This window comes from Scyliorhinus torazame, chromosome 5 (genome assembly GCF_047496885.1).
Source record: "Scyliorhinus torazame isolate Kashiwa2021f chromosome 5, sScyTor2.1, whole genome shotgun sequence".
NCBI lineage: Eukaryota > Metazoa > Chordata > Chondrichthyes > Carcharhiniformes > Scyliorhinidae > Scyliorhinus > Scyliorhinus torazame.
In genome coordinates, this window is record NC_092711.1 from 73,395,392 (window position 1) to 73,416,934 (window position 21,543).

Sequence of the window (21,543 nt, forward strand, 5' to 3'; positions counted from 1 at the left end):
AAGGTTAAGAGGTGACTTAATTGAGGCATCCAAGATGATCAGAGGATTGGACAGGGTGGACAGTGAGAGCCTTTTTCCTCAGATGGTGATGTCTAGCACGAGGGGACATAGCTTTAAATTGAGGGGAGATAGATATAGGACAGATGTCAGAGGTAGGTTCTTTACTCAGAGAGTAGTAAGGGCGTGGAATGCCCTGCCTGCAACCGTAGTGGACTCGCCAACACTAAGGGCATTCAAATGGTAATTGGATAGACACATGGACGATAAGGGAATAGTGTAGATGGGCTTTAGAGTGGTTTCACAGGTCGGCGCAACTTCGAGGGCCGAAGGGCCTGTACTGCGCTGTAATATTCTATGTTCTATGAATATCAGTCACGAGTTTATTGAATGGAACAACAGGCGCAACCTGCTGCATGCTGCACTCTGCCTTATGTTGACGTGCGCAGGTTAAAGGCTCGGAATCCTACGGTGATTACCTCACCCTTTGACAGCAATCTCTTTGCCACCCCCCCCCCCCCCCACCCCCCGCCATTCGCCCTGCGCCAAACCTGCCCACCATCTACAAGGCACAAGCCAGGAACGGAATGGAATACTTGCTTAGAATAGTGCAGCTCCAATAATGCTCAGTAAGCTCAATATCATCCAGGACAAATCAGTCCACTTGATTGACACCCATTCCACCGACATTAATTCCATTCACAACGGATGCATCGTAGCATCAGTGTGTACAATTTAGAAGATTCATTGCAGGAACTCAGTAACTTTCCTTCAGCAACACACCTTCGAAACCCACGACTGCTACCATCGAGAAGGAGAAAAACAGCAGATACCTACCACTGTGAGGTTCTCCTACAATTCACTCACCATCCTGACTTGGAAATATATTCCCGTCCCTTCACTGTCGCTGGATAAAAATCGTGGAACATCCTCCCTAACAGCACATTAGGTGTGTCTACACTACAGGGACTGCAGTGCTCAAGAAGGCAGATCACTACCACCACATTCTCAAGAGCAATTAAGGATGGGAAAAAATTGCTGGCCTAGCTAGCGACGGCCACATCCTTTAAAAATGACCTTTTTATAAAACGGCAGATCATTTTAAGTTGTTCATTCAATTGATTTGACGTCTTAGAAGAACCATCATTTATTGTATTTATTGTCCATCGATTCTAACCATTGAAAGGCTATTCGTGAGCCACGACATACCGACTGAGTGGTTTCATGAGTCATTTCAGAGAATTGTTAATGTTCAATTATATCACTGTGAATCTGGAATTATGTATCTGCCAGTGTTGATGTTCTTCAATAAAGGACGTTATGGAACCTGGTGAACTTTCTGCAGTCACTGATAGTTTCAAAACCATCATTAATGATAATATCAGTTCATTCCAGATTTATTTATTATCTGAATTTAAATTAAATTCTGCGTTTTGATCTCGTATCTCTGGATAATTAATCCAGGAACATGACCGCAATCTCCCCTTCACCGAACATTACATGATTCCCACCAAATATCTATGATTCGTCTGTAATATCCTTTGCTCAACCTCAACAATGGGTTTGTAAAGCAGTTATTGAAGAGCACAGTAAGAGTACTCGCAACCGCACAGGGAAGATGAATGAAGTGGCTGTGTCACTAGTCTAGTAATGCAGTAGCTGGACGAATGTTTCAGGGAAATGGCGAATAAATTAGCTTGTTTTACGCTCGGTCCGGTTTTCTTCTCCTGTGATATCAATGCGACAGAAAAGCAGATCAAGTGCAAAACTGGACGCCAGTGAACATTACAACGCAATAACAATTTCAATCCCCCATCTTTTTTAACCAGGTGAATCTTCATTTTAAGCGAAAGGATGAAATAGCTGACAGTGAATCTGCAGCTCGTTCCGCATCCCCCCAGAAATGTAGTTCACCTCAAAGCAATGCTATCGCAATTCATCAATTGTATTACATGGTAATAATTTGCTACTGCTTGATTGAGACTTAATACGAATTCAAAATCTACCTAAAGGTTACATTCTTAAGTTACATACCTGTAGATCAGGTACTATTGATTTCGAAAAGGTGACCAAATATTATTAATTTTATCCAGGCAACTGACATTGGCAGCCGAGCCTCGATATGGCAAGGAATAGTCCCAGATCCACTGATGTGTCAGAAATTAATGATTAAGGTCGAGCTTTTAACAATGAAGACATAATTTAATAAGGATGATCTAAGCTTCCTTTTCTCAAATAAGGTTTAAAAACACGTGGGGACGATTATATCATGCTGTTAGTTACAATGGGTTGAAGTAACTTCATAAAACAGTGATTCGTCAAGTCAATGAGTTAGTGCAGCGACTTACCCGGAACTCCAATGGCAGCAAGAATTGGGTAATAAATGGCATAAACTACACCAGTTATTTGGCCGTGCATTCTGCAGTCAGTCACACAGATTCTTTATGAGAAAGTCAAAAAGTCCGCCTTTATACAGTCTGAAATCTACAGGGAGGCAATTAGTATCTAAAATTATTTACAGTTGCGTGAACAAACAGTTTCAGCAGTTATTTTCATTTTCATATTTGGAGGAGTTAGAATTTTGGGAGACCCCAGGAAGATGACAACCAGTCTTTGTGTGTTGGGCAGCCCAGTATATTCCTGAATGATAATAATTGGGCAAATATATGACCGCTTACTCACGTCGAATGGTCATTTTTGTCAGACAACAAAGAAATATTATAACCACGAGACCGAAGCCAGCTTAGCTCAGTGACATTAGAGCAGGAAACAATCAGAATGACTGTCACAGTCACGTGCTGTCGAATGTGCTCGCATAATGGAAGTTAGACTTACATGCAAGATATCGGCTTCCAAGTAACCCAAATTAAACACACATAATATAAATTATCCGGCACGCCCCAACGACTATACTGACCATACAAACTCTTATCAGAACTTGAATTTACACCATGAAACGCCATGAGTTTGACGCCATGAAACAGCACAATGTGTCTCACGTGGGAGACTAAATTGAGACTGAATCACTTCAGAAAATCTAAGGATATTTTTGTATGTATCCTAGACCGCTTCATTATTATAATTGGCTGTTTCACTGTTAATGCATAGCCGGATCAACATTATTGCATTGCACTCTATCATTCTGGATCAACATTATTGCATTACACTGTATCTCTGTAGGTTTGAATGCGCTAAGTATTGATTTTTGGACCCTGGGTCCGATATTAATACAACGGGCTCTGTCTATATTATTGCTCCTCCATTTACTGATTATAATTGCATCCTAAACCTTACGCTTTGGTCTATACCGATACATGGATAATCAAAATCGAGATTATCTGTATTGTTGTTTCTCGAGGAATTAAGGGCTATGGAGAGAGAGCGGGTAAATGGAGTTGAAATCAGCCATGATTGAATGGTGGAGTGGACTCGATGGGCCGAATGGCCTTACTTCCGCTCCTATGTCTTATGGTCTTATTAACATGTAATGACATGTAATCCTTGAAAAACACTGATTCCGCTTTACATGAAATAATTTGTATGAAATCATTTATATTTAGCGAAAATAAACATTTGATATTCAGTCATCACCCCGAATAAATATATTTACAATATCGTTTTCTTCTCAATCGTATTCCAAACAACCTTAGCTCCCCTCAAATTCTAAATATAAACAGCTCGAGTTATGCAGGCCTCTTCTAATGTCCTGACCTAACCCCTTCCTTTAAGGTCTGGATCAAGATTAACAGGGTTTGAAAACTGGGTGTTCTAATGCTGAGCGCAGTCTGTAGATACGCCGTGATCTCCTGACCCCGAATAAATGGGAGACACAGGCAGTTACCATGAACCTCACAAGCTGGCAGGACATTGCTATCTAACATTGAAGGAAAATGGCAGACGTATTTCTATGACGTATAGTGGGCCATGTTTCTGTGATTTTGTAAGCTCCGACATCTCCCGTCCAAATGGGCAAGAAGACTATTAATTGAATGCGTGTAAAGCTAAACAGCAAAAAATTGCGGGCAGCGAGATGGATAGAAAACTGGTTGGCAGATAGGAAACAAACAGAAGGAATTAACGGGTGGTTTCAAATTGACAGGCAGTGACCAGTGGGGTACCTGTGATCGGTGCTACGACCCCAGCTATTCACAATATATGTTGACGATTTAGATGAGGGAACAAAATGTTAAATCTCCAAATTTGCAGATGGCATCAAGTTGGGTGGGAGGGTGAAGAAGATGCAGATATCTTTCAGTGTAATTTCGACAAGTTGAGTGAGTGGGCAAATGAAATGACAGTATAATATGAATAAATGCGACATTATGCACTTTGGTAGAAAAGAAAAGACAGACTATTGTCTGGTTGGACATAAATTAGGAGAGGGGAACATGCAAAAATACCTGGTCACTGAAGGTAACCATGCAGGTACAGAAGGTGGTAAAGAAGCCAAATGTTCTGCTGGCCTTCATGACGAAGGATTCGAGTACAGGAGCAGGGATAACTTGCTGCAATTATACAGGGCTATGGCAAGGCCATACCTGGAATATTGTGTGCAGTTTTGGTCTCCTTATCTGAGGAAGGGTGTTCTATCTATGGAGGGAGTGCAGCGAAGGTTTACCAGACTGATTCCTGGGATGGCAGGACTGACATACGAGGATAGATTGAATTGGTTAGACTTGTATTCGCTGGAGTTCAGATGAATGCGTTGGCATCTCATAGAAACTTGTAAAATTCTAACAGGACAGGGCATATGGATGTTCTCGATGGTGGGTGTGTCCAGAACCAGGGGTCACAGTCTGAGGATACGGTGTAGATAATTTAGGACAGAGACGAGGAGAAATGCCTTCACACAGAGAGTGGTGAGCCTGTGGAATTCGTTACCATAGGCAGTAGTTGAGTCCAAAACATTGTATGTTTTCAAGAAGCAGTTAGATATAGCACTTAGGGTGAAGGGGATCAAAAGATATGGGGGGAACTGGGATTAGGCTATTGAGTTGGATGATCAGCCATGATTATAATGAATGGCAGAGCGCGATTGAAGAGTCGAATGACCTCTCCCTGCTCCTATTTTGTCTACGCTACATATGTTTCGAAGACTCCTCGCCAACGTCTGGGTACACGTTCTAAAGAGTTAATACAGAACCTGAAGTGCGATTTCCGGAACCGCGCCCAATTTTCCATTTCAGGGAGACCAGTTGTTTATCAACGGTCACCAGCAATTCCTCTCTTTTATATCATGCACATGTGTTCTGAAGCCCACCAAACCGTATGTTTTAATAATCACTTGAACAGCTACAGTCAACGAATTTTGCCCAAATAGTTCAGGTCCCTTTGTTCTTTCATGCAGTTTAAACTTTAAGTGATTTAATTATTTTGTGAGGACAGAGAGAAGCATATTGACAGTTCCAATGAACAAAAAGAAATGTGAAAACTTGACGAGTGTAACAAATTTGTTTTCTGCTCTAAATATGCAAAGTTAATTATAAATACATTCGTCAAGATTCAATGCATTTTCGTTGTGTCTATGTGTGGGAGTGCTTGTCTGTTCCTGTCACCTGTCTCCAATCCCCGAAATGGCGAAGACCTTAGACTGTCCCCGTGCTCTGTATCACTGTTAAACATTAGAACATAAGAACATTAGAAGTATGAGCAGGAGGAGGACATCTGACCTTTCGAGCCTGCTCCGCCATTCAATGAGAGCATGGCTGACCTTTTGTGAACTCAGCTCCACTTTCCCGCCCGAACACCATAACCCTTTACTCCTTTATTCTTCAAAAAACTATCTTTATCTTAAAAACATTTGATGATGGATCCTCAACTGCTTAATTGGGCAGGGAATTCCATCGATTCATGGCCCTTTGAGTGAAGAGGTTCCTCCTAACCTCCGTCCTAAATCCACTTTCACCCAATAGCAGCAGAGAGATAGAGGGACAGATTGGGTGGCAGATCTTGGAAAAATGCAGAAGTAACAGAGTTGTTGTCATGGGTGACTTCAACTTCCCTAATATTGACTGGAACCTCCTTAGTGCAAATGGTTTGGATGGAGCAGATTTTATCAAGTGTGTACAGGAAGGATTCCTGACTCAGTATGTAGATAGGCCGACGAGGGGGAGGGCATATTGGACTTTGTGCTCGGCAACGAACCAGGCCAGGTGTCAGATGTCTCGGTGGGAGAGCATTTCGGTGACTGTTACCACAACTCCTTGACCTTTAACATAGACATGGAGAGGGATAGGAACACACAGTATGGGAAGGTATTTAATTGGGTGAGGGGAGATTATACTTCTATTAGACAAGAGCTGAGGAGCATAGAGTGGGAACAATTGTTCTTGGGGAAATGCACAACAGTAATGTGGGGATTGTTTAAGGAGCACTAGCTGCGAGTGCTGGGTAGTGTTGTCCCACTGAGACGAGGAAGGAATGGTAAGGTGAAGGGGCCTTGGATGACAAGATAAGTGGAGTTTCTAGTCAGGAGCAAGCTTATGTAAGTTTGAGGAAACAAGTATCTGACTCGGCTCTAGAGGGTTAGAAGGTAGCCAGGCATGAAAGCAAAAATGGACTGAGGAGAGATAGAAGGGGGCATGAAAAAGCCCTGGTGGGAACGATTAGGGAAAACCCCAAGGCGTTCGACACTTATGTGAGAAATAAGAGGATGATCAGAGTGAGAATAGGGCCGTTCACGGATAGTGGAGGGAACTTGTGCCTAGAGTCGGAAGAGATGGGGGCGGCCTAAATGAATACTTTGCCTCAGTATTCAAGAGAGAGGGACCTTGTTGCCCATGTGAACAAAGTGAAGCAGGTTAATAGACTCTAACAGGTTGATATTAAGAAGAAGGATGTGTTGGAAATTTTGAAAAGCATCAGGATAGATAGGTCCCCTGGGCCTGACGGGATATACCCAAGGTTACTACGGGAAGCGAGGGAGGAGATTGCTGCGCCGTTGGCGATAATCTTTGCGCCCTGACTTTTCACTGGAGTAGTACCGGATGACTGGAGAGAGGCAAATGTTGTTCCACTATTCAAGAAAGGGAATAGGGAAATCCCTGGGAATTACAGACCCATCAGTCTTACGTCTGTGGTGAGCAAATTATTGGAAAGGATTCTGAGAGATAGGATTTATGATTATTTAGAAAAAACAGTTTGATTAAAGATAGTCAGTAAGGCTTTGTGAGGGGCAGCTCATGCCTCACAAACCTCATTGAATTCTTTGAGGATGTGACGAGACACATTGATGAAGGTCGGGCACTGGATGTGGTGTATATGGATTTCACAAAGGCATTTGATAAGGTTCCCCATGGTAAGCTCATTCAGAAAGTTAGGGGGCATGGGATACAGGGAAATTTGGCTGTCTGGATACATTATTGGCTGGCCGAAAGAAGCCAGTGAGTGTTAGTGGATGGAAATTATTCTGCCTGGAGATCGGTGACCAATGTCACGCAAGGATCTGTTCTGGGGCCTCAGCTCTTTGTAGTTCTTATTAATAACTTGGATGAGGAAGTGGACGGGTGGGTGAGAAGTTTACCGGTGATACCAAGGTTAGTGGAGTTGTAGATAATGTTGAGGGTTGTTTCAGGTTACAATAGGACATTGACAGGATGCAGAGCTGGGCTGAGAAGTGGCAGATGGAGTTCAACCTTGATAAACGTGAAGTGATTCATTTTGGAAGGTCGAATTTGAATGCTGAATACAGGGTAAAGGCAGGATTCTTGGACGTGTGGAGGAACAGAGGGATCTTTGGGTCCTCGTACACAGATCCCTCAAAGTTGCCACCCAGGTTGATAGGGTTGTTAAGAAGGCGTATGGTGTGTTGGTTTTCATTAACAAGGGGATTGAGTTTAAGAGCAGCGAAGTTCTGCTGCAGCTTAATAAAACTCGAGTTAAATCACACTTGGAATATTGTGTCCAGTTCTGGTCGCCTCATTATAGGAATGATGTGGCTGCTTTGGAGAGGATACAGAGGAGATTTACCAGGATGCTGCCTGGACTGGAGGGCATGTCTTATGAAGAAAAGTTGAGGGAGCTAGGGCTTTACTCACTGGAGGGAAGAAGGAAGAGAGGTGGCTTGATAGAGGTGTACAAGGTAATGAGAGGCATGGATAGAGTGGATAGCCAGAGACTTTTCCCCAGGGTGGAAATGGCTGTCATGAGGGGACATAATTTTAAGGTGATTGGAGGATAGTATAGGGAAGATGTCAGAGGTAGGTTCTTTACACAGAGAGTGGTGTGTGTGGAATGTACTGCCAGCAGAGCTGGTGGAGTCAGAGTCATGAGGGACATTTAAGCGACCCTTAGACAGGCACATGGACAGCCGTAAATTGAAGGGGTAGTAGGTTACGTTGATCTTAGATTGGGGTAAATGGTCGGGACAACATCGTGGGCTGAAGGGCCTGTACTGTGCTGTACTTTTTTTATGTTCTATGTTCTTTTATGTTCTACTTCTTCTTATTTTGAGCCTATGCTCTCTCGTTCTGCTTTCACCCGCCAGTGGGAACAGCACCCCCCCCCCCCCCCCCACCGAATCTATCCCACCTATTCCTTCTTAATTTTATATGTTTCCATACGATTCCCCACCCCCCCCCCCGCCCCCCCCCGCATCCTTCCAAATTCAAACGAGTACAGTCCCAGTCTACACACCCTCTCCTCGTAATCCAACCCCCTCAACTCTAGGATTAACCAAATGAATCTCCTCTGCACACCCTCTAGCGCCAGGACGTCCTTTCTCAGGTAAGGAGACCAGAACTGAACACAAAACTCCAGGTCTGGCCTCACTATCACCTTATACAGTTCAGCATAACATCCCCAGTCTTAAACTCCATCCCTCCAGCAACGAAGGACAAGACTGCATTCGTCTTCTTAATCACCTGTAAACCAACATTTTGCGACACAGGCACCAGGACAGCAAGGTCCCTCTGCACAGCAGCATGTTTTAATATTTTATAATTTAAATAATTATCCCTATTGCTGTTATTCCTACCAAAATGGATAACCTCACATTTGTCAAGATGTTACTGTAAACCTTTCACATTCGGGCTTTCTGCGGCTCCCTCCATGCTTTGAAAAATGAAAATGAAAATATCTTATTGTCACAAGTAGGCTTTAAATGAAGTTACTGTGAAAAGTCCCTAGACGCCACATTCCGGCGCCTGTTCGGGGAGGCTGGTACGGGAATTGAATCGTGCTGTTGGCCTGCCTTGGTCTGCTTTCAAAGCCAACGATTTTGCCCTGTGCTAAAGCAGCCCCTTGTGCTAAAGCAGCCCCTTATCACTGTGCTCTGTATCACTGTGTCTGTAATCCTCACCATGTTCAGTGTTTTCTAAAGTTCTGTCCGTGCTCTGTATCACTGTGTCTGTAATCCTCACCATGTTCAGGGTTTTCTAAAGTTCTCTCCGTGCTCTGTATCACTGTGTCTGTAATCCTCACCATGTTCAGGGTTTTCTAAAGTTCTCTCCGTGCTCTGCATCACTGTGTGTGTAATCCACACCATGTTCGGGTTTCTGTACAGCTCTCTCCGTGCTCTGTATCACTGTGTGTGTAATCCTCACCATGTTTAGGTTTCTGTACAGCTCTCTCCGTGCTCTGTATCACTGTGTGTGTAATCCACACCATGTTCAGGTTTCTGTCCAGCTCTCTCCGTGCTCTGTGTCACTGTGTGTAATCCTCACCATGTTCAGGTTTTTGCTAGCTCTCTCCGTGCTCTGTATCACTGTGCTGTGTGCCGGCTCAATGCAGCGTAATACACAGCGGAGTCGCTCAGTTGAAGCTCAGAGATGTTTCACCGGCTGATTTTCTTGGCAGTATCGACAGAAGCAGAAATTCTTCCCCCGGCAGCGGTTTCTTTATTCTCCTCCCCTGAAGTGTGTCTCTGAAGCAGGTATTCCAGAGCCTGTCCTGGGGACTGGCGGTACCAGTGTGCTGTGTACTGACAGAACCCTGAATATTCCCAGTTTAAAGTAACTGTGTCACCGGCAGCAGAGGTTTGGAAAGGCGTGGTCTTGGACCCCAGGGAATTGGAATCTGCAGGATAAAAATAAACATTATTTGTTCGTATATCCGCTGGTTCCCGGGTGTTTGTGAAGTGCATCCCACTGGTGTCTTTGTCTGAATTTGCAGCCGGTTCGAACAGTTTATGCTTTTTCGAAATATAAAATATGTTCAAATGGTTAATAAGTGATATTTTATTTTACACACGATTTCTTCCGATCTGGAATGCAATGGCAGACAGCGTGTCGGGATCACATTTAGGAGTAACTTTCAAACTGAAAATCAACCTGTGCTGGACCTGTAAAAAATGCAGAGCAACCTTGAAATTTTGGATTAGTTGGAGCAATTTGATTGCATTGAAAGAGGATAAGCATCTACGCAAAGGGCCGAATGTAATCAAAGAACAAAGAACAAAGAAATGTACAGCACAGGAACAGGCCCTTCGGCCCTCCAAGCCCGTGCCGACCATACTGCCCGACTAAACTACAATCTTCTAAACTTCCTGGGTCCGTATCCTTCTATTCCCATCCTATTCATATATTTGTCAAGATGCCCCTTAAATGTCCCTATCGTCCCTGCTTCCACTACCTCCTCCGGTAGCGAGTTCCAGGCACCCACTAACCTCTGCGTAAAAAACTTGCCTCGTACATCTACTCTAAACCTTGCCCCTCTCACCTTAAACCTATGCCCCCGAGTAATTGACCCCTCTACCCTGGGGAAAAGCCTCTGACTATCCACTCTGTCTATGCCCCTCATAATTTTGTATACCTCTATCAGGTCGCCCCTCAACCTCCTTCGTTCCAGTGAGAACAAACCGAGTTTATTCAATCGCTCCTCATAGCTTATGCCCTCCATACCAGGCAACATTCTGGTAAATCTCTTCTGCACCCTCTCTAAAGCCTACACATCCTTCTGGTAGTGTGGCGACCAGAATTGAACACTATACTCCAAGTGTGGCCTAACTAAGGTTCTATACAGCTGCAACATGACTTGCCAATTCTTATACTCAATGCCCCGGCCAATGAAGGCAAGCATGCCGTATGCCTTCTTGACTACCTTCTCCACCTGTGTAGCCCCTTTCAATGACCTGTGGACCTGTACTCCTAGATCTCTTTGACTTTCAATACTCTTGAGGGTTCTACCATTCACTGTATATTCCCTACCTGCATTAGCCCTTCCAAAATGTATTACCTCACATTTGTCCGGATTAAACTCCATCTGCCATCTCTCCGCCCAAGTCTCCAGACAATCTAAATCCTGCTGTATCCTCAGACAGTCCTCATCGCTATCCGCAATTCCATCAACCTTTGTGTCGTCTGCAAACTTACTAATCAGACCAGTTACATTTTCCTCCAAATCATTTATATATACTACAAAGAGCAAAGGTCCCAGCACTGATCCCTGTGGAACACCACTGGTCACAGCCCTCCAATTAGAAAAGCATCCCTCCATTGCTACCCTCTGCCTTCTATGGCCTAGCCAGTTCTGTATCCACCTTGCCAGTTCACCCCTGATCCCGTGTGACTTCACCTTTTGTACTAGTCTACCATGAGGGACCTTGTCAAAGGCCTTACTGAAGTCCATATAGAGAACATCTACTGCCCTACCTGCATCAATCATCTTAGTGACCTCCTCGAAAAACTCTATCAAGTTAGTGAGACACGACCTCCCCTTCACAAAACCGTGCTGCCTCTCACTAATACGTCCATTTGCTTCCAAATGGGAGTAGATCCTGTCTCGAAGAATTCTCTCCAGTAATTTCCCTACCACTGAAGTAAGGCTCACCGGCCTGTAGTTCCCGGGATTATCCTTGCTACCCTTCTTAAACAGAGGAACAACATTGGCTATTCTCCAGTCCTCCGGGACATCCCCTGAAGACAGCGAGGATCCAAAGATTTCTGTCAAGGCCTCAGCAATTTCCTCTCCAGCCTCCTTCAGTATTCTGGGGTAGATCCCATCAGGCCCTGGGGACTTATCTACCTTAATATTTTTTAAGACACCCAACACCTCGTCTTTTTGGATCACAATGAGACCCAGGCTATCTACACCCCCTCCTCCAGACTCAACATCGACCAATTCCTTCTCTTTGGTGAATACTGATGCAAAGTATTCATTTAGTATCTCGCCCATTTCCTCTGGCTCCACACATAGATTCCCTTGCCTATCCTTCAGTGGGCCAACCCTTTCCCTGGCTACCCTCTTGCTTTTTATGTAAGTGTAAAAAGCCTTGGGATTTTCCTTAACCCTATTTGCCAATGACTTTTCGTGACCCCTTCTAGCCCTCCTGACTCCTTGCTTAAGTTCCTTCCTACTTTCCTTATATGCCACACAGGCTTCGTCTGTTCCCATCCTTTTAGCCCTGACAAATGCCTCCTTTTTCTTTTTGACGAGGCCTACAATATCACTCGTCATCCAAGGTTCCCGAAAATTGCCGTATTTATCTTTCTTCCTCACAGGAACATGCCGGTCCTGTATTCCTTTCAACTGACACTTGAAAGCCTCCCACATGTCAGATGTTGATTTGCCCTCAAACATCCGCCCCCAATCTATGTTCTTCAGTTCCCGCCTAATATTGTTATAATTAGCCTTCCCCCAATTTAGCACATTCATCCTCGGACCACTCTTATCCTTGTCCACCAGTACTTTAAAACTTACTGAATTGTGGTCACTGTTACCGAAATGCTCCCCTACTGAAACATCTACCACCTGGCCGGGCTCATTCCCCAATACCAGGTCCAGTACCGCCCCTTCCCTAGTTGGACTGTTTACATATTGTTTTAAGAAGCCCTCCTGGATGCTCCTTACAAACGCCGCCCCATCTAAGCCCCTGGCACTAAGTGAGTCCCAGTCAATATTGGGGAAGTTGAAGTCTCCCATCACCACAACCCTGTTGTTTTTACTCTTCTCCAAAATCTGTCTACCGATCTGCTCCTCTATCTCCCGCTGGCTGTTGGGAGGCCTGTAGTATACCCCCAACATTGTGACTGCACCCTTCTTATTCCTGATCTCTACCCATATAGCCTCACTGCCCTCTGAGGTGTCCTCTCGCAGTATAGCTGTGATATTCTCCCGAACAAGTAGCGCAACTCTGCCTCCCCTTTTACATCCCCCTCTATCCCGCCTGAAACATCTAAATCCTGGAACGTTTAGCTGCCAATCCTGCCCTTCCCTCAACCAGGTCTCTGTAATGGCAACAACATCATAGTTCCAAGTAGTAATCCAAGCTCTAAGTTCATCTGCCTTACCCGTAAAAAATATTAAGGTAGATAAGTCCCCAGGGCCTGATGGGATCTACCCCAGAATACTGAAGGAGGCTGGAGAGGAAATTGCTGAGGCCTTGACAGAAATCTTTGGATCCTCGCTGTCTTCAGGGGATGTTCCGGAGGACTGGAGAATAGCCAATGTTGTTCCTCTGTTTAAGAAGGGTAGCAAGGATAATCCCGGGAACTACAGGCCGGTGAGCCTTACTTCAGTGGTAGGGAAATTACTGGAGAGAATTCTTCGAGACAGGATCTACTCCCATTTGGAAGCAAATGGACGTATTAGTGAGAGGCAGCACGGTTTTGTGAAGGGGAGGTCGTGTCTCACTAACTTGATAGAGTTTTTCGAGGAGGTCACTAAGATGATTGATGCAGGTAGGGCAGTAGATGTTGTCTATATGGACTTCAGTAAGGCCTTTGACAAGGTCCCTCATGGTAGACTAGTACAAAAGGTGAAGTCACACGGGATCAGGGGTGAACTGGCAAGGTGGATACAGAACTGGCTAGGCCATAGAAGGCAGAGGGTAGCAATGGAAGGATGCTTTTCTAATTGGAGGGCTGTGACCAGTGGTGTTCCACAGGGATCAGTGTTGGGACCATTGCTGTTTGTAGTATATATAAATGATTTGGAGGAAAATGTAACTGGTCTGATTAGTAAGTTTGCAGACGACACAAAGGTTGGTGGAATTGCGGATAGCGATGAGGGCTGTCTGAGGATACAGCAGGATTTAGATTGTCTGGAGACTTGGGCGGAGAGATGGCAGATGGAGTTTAATCCGGACAAATGTGAGGTAATGCATTTTGGAAGGGCTAATGCAGGTAGGGAATATACAGTGAATGGTAGAACCCTCAAGAGTATTGAAAGTCAAAGAGATCTAGGAGTACAGGTCCACAGGTCATTGAAAGGGGCTACACAGGTGGAGAAAGTAGTCAAGAAGGCATACGGCATGCTTGCCTTCATTGGCCGGGGCATTGAGTATAAGAATTGGCAAGTCATGTTGCAGCTGTACAGAACCTTAGTTAGGCCACACTTGGAGTATAGTGTTCAATTCTGGTCGCCACACTACCAGAAGGATGTGGAGGCTTTAGAGAGGGTGCAGAAGAGATTTACCAGAATGTTGCCTGGTATGGAGGGCATAAGCTATGAGGAGCGATTGAATAAACTCGGTTTGTTTTCACTGGAACGAAGGAGGTTGAGGGGCGACCTGATAGAGGTATACAAAATTATGAGGGGCATAGACAGAGTGGATAGTCAGAGGCTTTTCCCCAGGGTAGAGGGGTCAATTACTAGGGGGCATAGGTTTAAGGTGAGAGGGGCAAGGTTTAGAGTAGATGTACGAGGCAAGTTTTTTACGCAGAGGGTAGTGGGTACCTGGAACTCGCTACCGGAGGAGGTAGTGGAAGCAGGGACGATAGGGACATTTAAGGGGCACCTTGACAAATATATGAATAGGATGGGAATAGAAGGATACGGACCCAGGAAGTGTAGAAGATTGTAGTTTAGTCGGGCAGTATGGTCGGCACGGGCTTGGAGGGCCGAAGGGCCTGTTCCTGTGCTGTACATTTCTTTGTTCTTTGTTCTTTGTTCTTTGTAATGCTCCTTGCATTAAAACATATGCACTTCAGGCCACCAGACCCGCTGTGTTCAGCAACTTCTCCCCGTCTGCTCTGCCTCAGAGCCACACTGTCCCTATTCCCTAGCTCTCCCTCAATGCTCTCACCTTCTGACCTATTGCTCCCGTGCCCACCCCCCTGCCATACTAGTTTAAACCCTCCCGTGTGACACTAGCAAACCTCGCGGCCAGGATATTTATGCCTCTCCGGTTTAGATGCAAACCGTCCATCTTATACAGGTCACACCTGCCCCGGAAGAGCTCCCAGTGGTCCAGATAACGGAAACCCTCCCTCCTACACCAGTTGTTTAGCCACGTGTTTATCTGCTCTATCTTCCTATTTCTAGCCTCACTGGCACGTGTCACAGGGAGTAATCCCGAGATTACAACCCTCGAGGTCCTGTCTTTTAATCCTGCCGCACTCGATTCCATGATGTATATTACATTTTAGTTTTCAGTTTCCTTGGAGAGAGACAAACCGAGGGAAAATGTTACTTTCACAGGCAATCTGTTTCCAAAACGGTTGTCTGATACGAAGCCAACTGTATTGCGTCAATCCGTACAGCGAAATTATTGCGATTCATCAGCACCAATTGGGTCTAACCTAAGTTAAACTTTGATGACCACAAATTTATTGCAGTTCAACATCTCTCCGACGTTTCGATCTGCTTTTCCATCTATTTGTCGGTCTGTCAGCTTTCTTCTATTAGCATCATTTTTCCGTATATCACTTCAATGTGAAATATTTCCGATAAGTTTCATTTTATTTCTACATTTACTTTGTACTTGTTGCCTTTTTTGCAATGGTGCAAACGTGTCCCAAAATCTCTCAGGTGTCGGTTGGATTCAGTGTGTTCAGTTTCCGCGGTGGGTTTTCCTGTTACTCACTGGGAACTGCCTCTTCGGGCTCTCTGACAATAACAATTCTTTCCGTCATGAACTGATTCTCTCCTGGGTCTTTTTTTCCCTAACTTTTACATTATGCAAAATCGGCAGAGCATAAAGAGGCCATTCACTCCAACTGATTTATATTGTGAGTATTCTGCAGGCAAAGAAAAAAGAATAAAGAACAAGGAACAATACAGAACAGGAACAGACCCTTCGGCCCTCCAAGCCTGTACAAGTCATGATACCAACCTTTGCTAAAACCCTCAGCACTTCCTTGTGCCGTATCCCTCTATATCCATCCTATCTATGTGTTTGCAAAGATGCCTTATGAACGTCATTAATGTATCTGCTTCCACAACCTCCCCTGGCAACGCGTTCCAGGCACTCACCACCCACTGTGTAAAAACCTGCCTCGCACATCTCCTCTAAATGTTACCACACGGACCATAAGCCTATGCCCCTTGCTGACTGACCCCTCCACGCTGGGAAAGCGTGCCTGCCCGTCCACTCTATACATGCCCCTCATAATCTTGTGGACGTCTATCAGGACACCCCACGGCCTACGTCTTTCTAATGAAAACAGTCCAAGTCTATTCAGCCTCTCCACATAGCTAACACCTTCCAGACAAGGCAACATCCTGGTAAACGTCCTCTGCACCCTCTCCAAAGCCTCCACATCCTGCTGGTAGTGTGGTGACCAAAGTTGTGCGCAATATTCCAAGTGCGGCCTTACAAAGTTTCTATACAACTGTAGAATGACTTGCCAGGTGTTATACTCGATGCCCCGACAAATGAAGGCAAGCATTCTGTATGCTTTCTTGACCACCTTGTCCACTTCTGTTGCCACCTTCAAAGATCTGTGGACATGCACGACCAGATCTCTCTGACTTTCTATATTCCGAAGAGTTTTGCCACTTACTGTATATTTCCCCTCTATGTTCAACCTAGCAAAATGCATTACCTCACAGTTGTCCGGATTAAACTCCACCTGCCATTTCTCTGCCCAAGTCGCCAAACTATCTGTGTCCTGCTGCATCTTCTGACAATCCTCAACACTATCTGCCACTCCACCAACCTTGGTGTCATCCGCGAACTTACGAATCAGACTGGCTACATAGTCCTCCAAATTGTTTATGTACACCACAAACAACAGAGGCCCCAGCACTGTGGAACGCCACTAGTCACAACCTTCCATTCAGAAACCCCCTTTGCTACCCTTTGCCTTCTGTGACCGAACCAGTTCTGTATCCATCTTGCCACCTCACCTCAGACCATAATCCCAGATGACCAAAGACCGTTTTCCCCTTTGAGGGGGAGAGCTGACTGGTGGTGATTTAACGTGATCACCGCACCTCAGGCGAGGGAAACGTCATTTCGGTCACTGCCACAATCAATGCTTCTTTATTAATAACATCAAAACATCAGTCGGTACGAGAATTGAAACTACGCTGTTGGCCTTGCTCTGTATCACGAGCCAGTTGGCTGTTTAGCTAAACCACCCCCCTGCATAATGCCCTATTTACCTGGATCAGTCAGGAAAATTATTTGCACCACCACCATCTCATTATACTCTTCAAATTATTGGAGATTTATCTCAATTCTCCTCAAGGATCTCTGTCCGCAGAGAATGGTGGCACAACTTCTTCACCTTTTCCTGTGAGATGTATATTGCTGCTGATCTCTTTCCTCAGAAATTTAATAAATTGCAACATAGAATCGAACAAATCGGCAGGGGCTTCCATTTAACTTTGAACCCATCTCGGCCTTTCAGAAATAACCCGCTGATCTCAAGCCTGAACTACGTTTTCCCGTAGTTTCTCTACGTCCCTTGATTCCTTTAGGTTCTATAACTCTATCCAACACTGCCTTGAATATAGTCAACCACGGAGTACTCACCGCTTCTGAGATATGGAATTCAGAAATTCACAACAATGAATTTGACTGAAGAAAATTCTCCTCTTTTCAGTTTTAATATTTGAACCTGTATTCTCAAACTGACCCCGAGTTATACTTCGCAGCCTGAGGAAGAAGCAACCCAGAATCTGTCCCAACAAGCCGCATAAAAATGTTATATTTTCTAAAGAGATCAACTCTCATTCCTCTAAACGTCTGTTTTCGCTTCATACTCTCTTTCGGAGGATAATCCTTTTATCTCTGGAAATAGATGGATGATTATTTCCTCACTTCCTTCAAAGCATGTCGATCCTTTCTCAAGTAGGAGCCCAAATCCTTTACATAGAATTCTAGACTGGGATTCATTTCGGTCACTGCCACAATCAATGCTTCTTTCAATTGTGTTCAATAGGTTCATCAGCTGAGGTGGCGAGTGAGGTGTATATATTGCAAAGGCGAGCAGCTCATGCATAAATCTTCCTCATAGTTACCAAAGAGACAACTTGCATTTATAGCAGAGTTAACACAATGACAAGCCCATGCAGCTGCTAGTGCCATAGTATTTCCGATGCCAAAGCGGGTGCAAGATGGTGTACCGAGTGGTCTGTTCAAATGTCACTCTTTAGACTTTGCAACGGTTTGATAAAACTAAATGGCTTGCGAGGTCATTATTGTATTGGTCATTAAAGAGTAAACTACATTGCTTTGTGTCTGCCGTCCAATACCGAGTAGATCAGACAAGAACGACATATTTCCTTCCATAAAGAGCGTTACTGAACCAGATGGCTTGCAATAATCGACAATGGTTGCACGCTCACCATACCAAGACTAGCTTTTACTTCTATTTGTTTTATTTATTGAATTTAAATTCCACACGTTGATGTGCTGAAATCTGAACCCATGTTACCGGAGTATTGGCATGGTTTCTGGATTACTGGTCCAATTACATTATCACTAGTTCTCCACATCCAACCTTTCTCGTCTGTAATACGGTTTGGTTTGGAGTCACTTACCGGGAGTGACCGTCACAACCGTTCCGGATCCATCTGCATCACCATCTTTCAAAACGTATCACAGTGACACGGCTCTCAGTCTCACCAGTACAAGAACCGCCTTTGCGTCAACCTGTCGGAAAATCATCACTGGACAGTTTGAATTGCAAAATTATTCAGGAGTTTTAGATAAATAAACAATAATCAATGTTTCAAGCTACCTGTCGGTTCAAAGGATTCTGTGTGAGGCCTTGGGCCCTTATAACATCGCCCCAAGAACATTGCCCGGAGATGTGATCTTCATATTAACTGAGGACAATCCGAACTGACATAAAAAAAGAGTGTTGTCCTCCAGAAAGATAACTGAATGGCGAAAATAAATAAAATCACACTGGAATACAATAATAATAAGACCAACCGGATAATTCACTCTCCGTGCTCTTGAAAATATATTTCAATTGTGGCGGTAATTGCTCAGGGCCCTTCCACGGTGACAGTTCCATCCAACATGTGTGCAGTACCAGTGATGAGCGTTGCAGTAGTAGGTGGCGCTGTCTTCAACTCTCACATCCAGAACTTCCAGCGAAAATGACTGTTTTGCTTTTTGAGTCCTGACAACAAATCTCCCTCCACTCCAGATCGGCGTCCAACATGTCCCGGTCCGAGATTGTCGAAAGAAATTCCCAATTTGAAAAAAGCCCGATAACCAGCATTGAAAACACAGTTTATGGTGAGAGACTGGCACTCCTCCCTGGTCACCACTACCGGGCTCTGTGTCACTGACTGACTCAGGCATCCTGGAAATTAAACAGAGACAGTTTAATGGCCCATCAAAGCCCAACCACAACGGGGATGAAATCCGAGACAGTGTCTGTAATTGGGATGGACTCGGGCAGCTTTAGATTAAATTCACAAAACATGGGACAGTCTTATCGTATTCACGGGGTAAGACGACACACAGGATGAAAACAAGGAGGATTTCCATCGCTCTGCTGCTTGGAGCTGATGGTATATATGACGAGGAGATGGAGACTGCTCTGGGAGAGTGGGCCTCAGAGCTGGACTGAAATACTTTAGGGGGTAGTGCTGGTTTGCAAATGACGGTGTGACGCGTATCCCCGATGGGTCACAGGGTGCCCTGTTTCTCTCTGAGTGTGCGTTCTTTGAATAAGTGACAGGCTTATAAAGGGACCTGCGGTCTCGTGTTGTTCCGCCGAGTCTGGAAGTCTGACGTGAAGTCAGCTTATTTGTGTGTTGTTCAGTGGCCTACCGGGTTGGTGAGGGATTTTCAGTTGTTTCTGTTGATAATGCCTGCCTCCCTCATTGCCCCACAGTAATAATCTGTCGGTCCGCCTTTGTCTGTTTAGCAAGCGGCATGTTTTGAGGGTGGGATATGGCAGAATCTCACCTTGCAATTGTATTTACAACAAAAAATGCTGTATAATTAATCTCAGCAGGCCAGATAGAATCTGCGAATAAATAAATAGAGTCAACGTTTCGTGTCTGTCTGGCTCCTTTCATAGCTGACTGCCGAAAATGATCAAACATCTCTCTAAATGGACTGTTGAGGTTTCAGTTCAACCTTTGATCCAAAGGCCTTAGACCTGACAACTTCCCTGAGTCCATCGCCTGAGGATCGTGTTCTAGCAGTAGACACGCGCCTTGCATTGCCAATATCCGGGAAAGATAGAAATAGGCCTGATCAACAATCTAAAGTGGCATGGAAAGGAGAGAAGATAATTTTAAAAACAAACTTGAGGATTTCGGGACTTCACACCAGTTTGTTAACTGTAAGTCACGCAGACATGAACTGGCCAACACCACAAAAAGTGGGTCGACGGTTTAATCGACCTCAGAGCAGTTCGGTATGGGTTGCCCCTGAGCACGAATGTCCAGTCAAAGACAGAAACCTCATCTGGTGCACGGGAATAACGAATACACACACACAATGTTTTACTTCATACATAAGCTTTGCACATTAAATGTTTATCCAATTTTTTTCAGATTTTGAATGGTATTCTTGAATGTATTTTCCCAAACCTGGCAGGCCGAACAACAAATAGCATGAAACTGTTTATCCTCCTAGCTACCACGCGAAAAACGTGTCCTGTATAGCACTGTTAAGGTAAACAAATGTCCCTATGGCCGGTAGTATTGCTAGAGAGGCCGATGATGCTGATCATTAAAGTCATCGTCAGCAATGTCAGGTCAAGCACAAAGATGCTGTCAATATCCAATGAATCCCGACAATGCAGAAGGAGACCATTCAGTCCATCGAGTTCGTACCCACCCTGCGAAAGAACTGGAGTCCTCGGCCCACTCGCCCACCTTATAATCATAACCTCGCGTATTGATCATGGCTAATCCAGTTAATCTGCACATTTCTGGGCTGTGCGAAAAACAGGAGCACTCGTAGGAGATCCACGCAGAAAACGGGAAAACGTGCAAATAATATTCAGATTACAGCACAGTCTAACATCAATACACCTCAAATCTTTACAAATATTCTGAAAGAGTACTAATAATTGAATGTTTCTCAATTAAGATTTTAAGGTGAACTCAAGCACATGATTAGGGTATAGACTTTTTACGAGCGGTATCATGCATTGATAAACAATTCTCCTAATTTTCTTAGTTACAACGTAACGTCGCAGTGGTCATTCTATTACAAAGTTGAACCTGCAATCCCTGGGTTTCCAGGTGAAAATGCAAATAAATCAGATCGAATATAAGGAGCAGCAATCAACCATACGCTGCTTTGTTAGCAAGGCTTCATCTCACCATCACGGGAAGTTTCTGATATATATCTCGAGTATGTGATGACTTATGGAAGTGATGGAAAATTGCAGTAGACCCCATACTTGACTTGACGATAATAAAATTCTATTTTTTTAACTTACTAATTCATAACTTACATTA

At 44.5% G+C, this 21,543-nt stretch overlaps 1 pseudogene; it reads right to left on the bottom strand.

Moving 5' to 3' along the window:
- Positions 1-9,697: 9,697 nt before the first annotated feature.
- LOC140422615 (uncharacterized) lies at positions 9,698-21,483 on the bottom strand (annotated as a pseudogene).
- Positions 21,484-21,543: the final 60 nt, after the last annotated feature.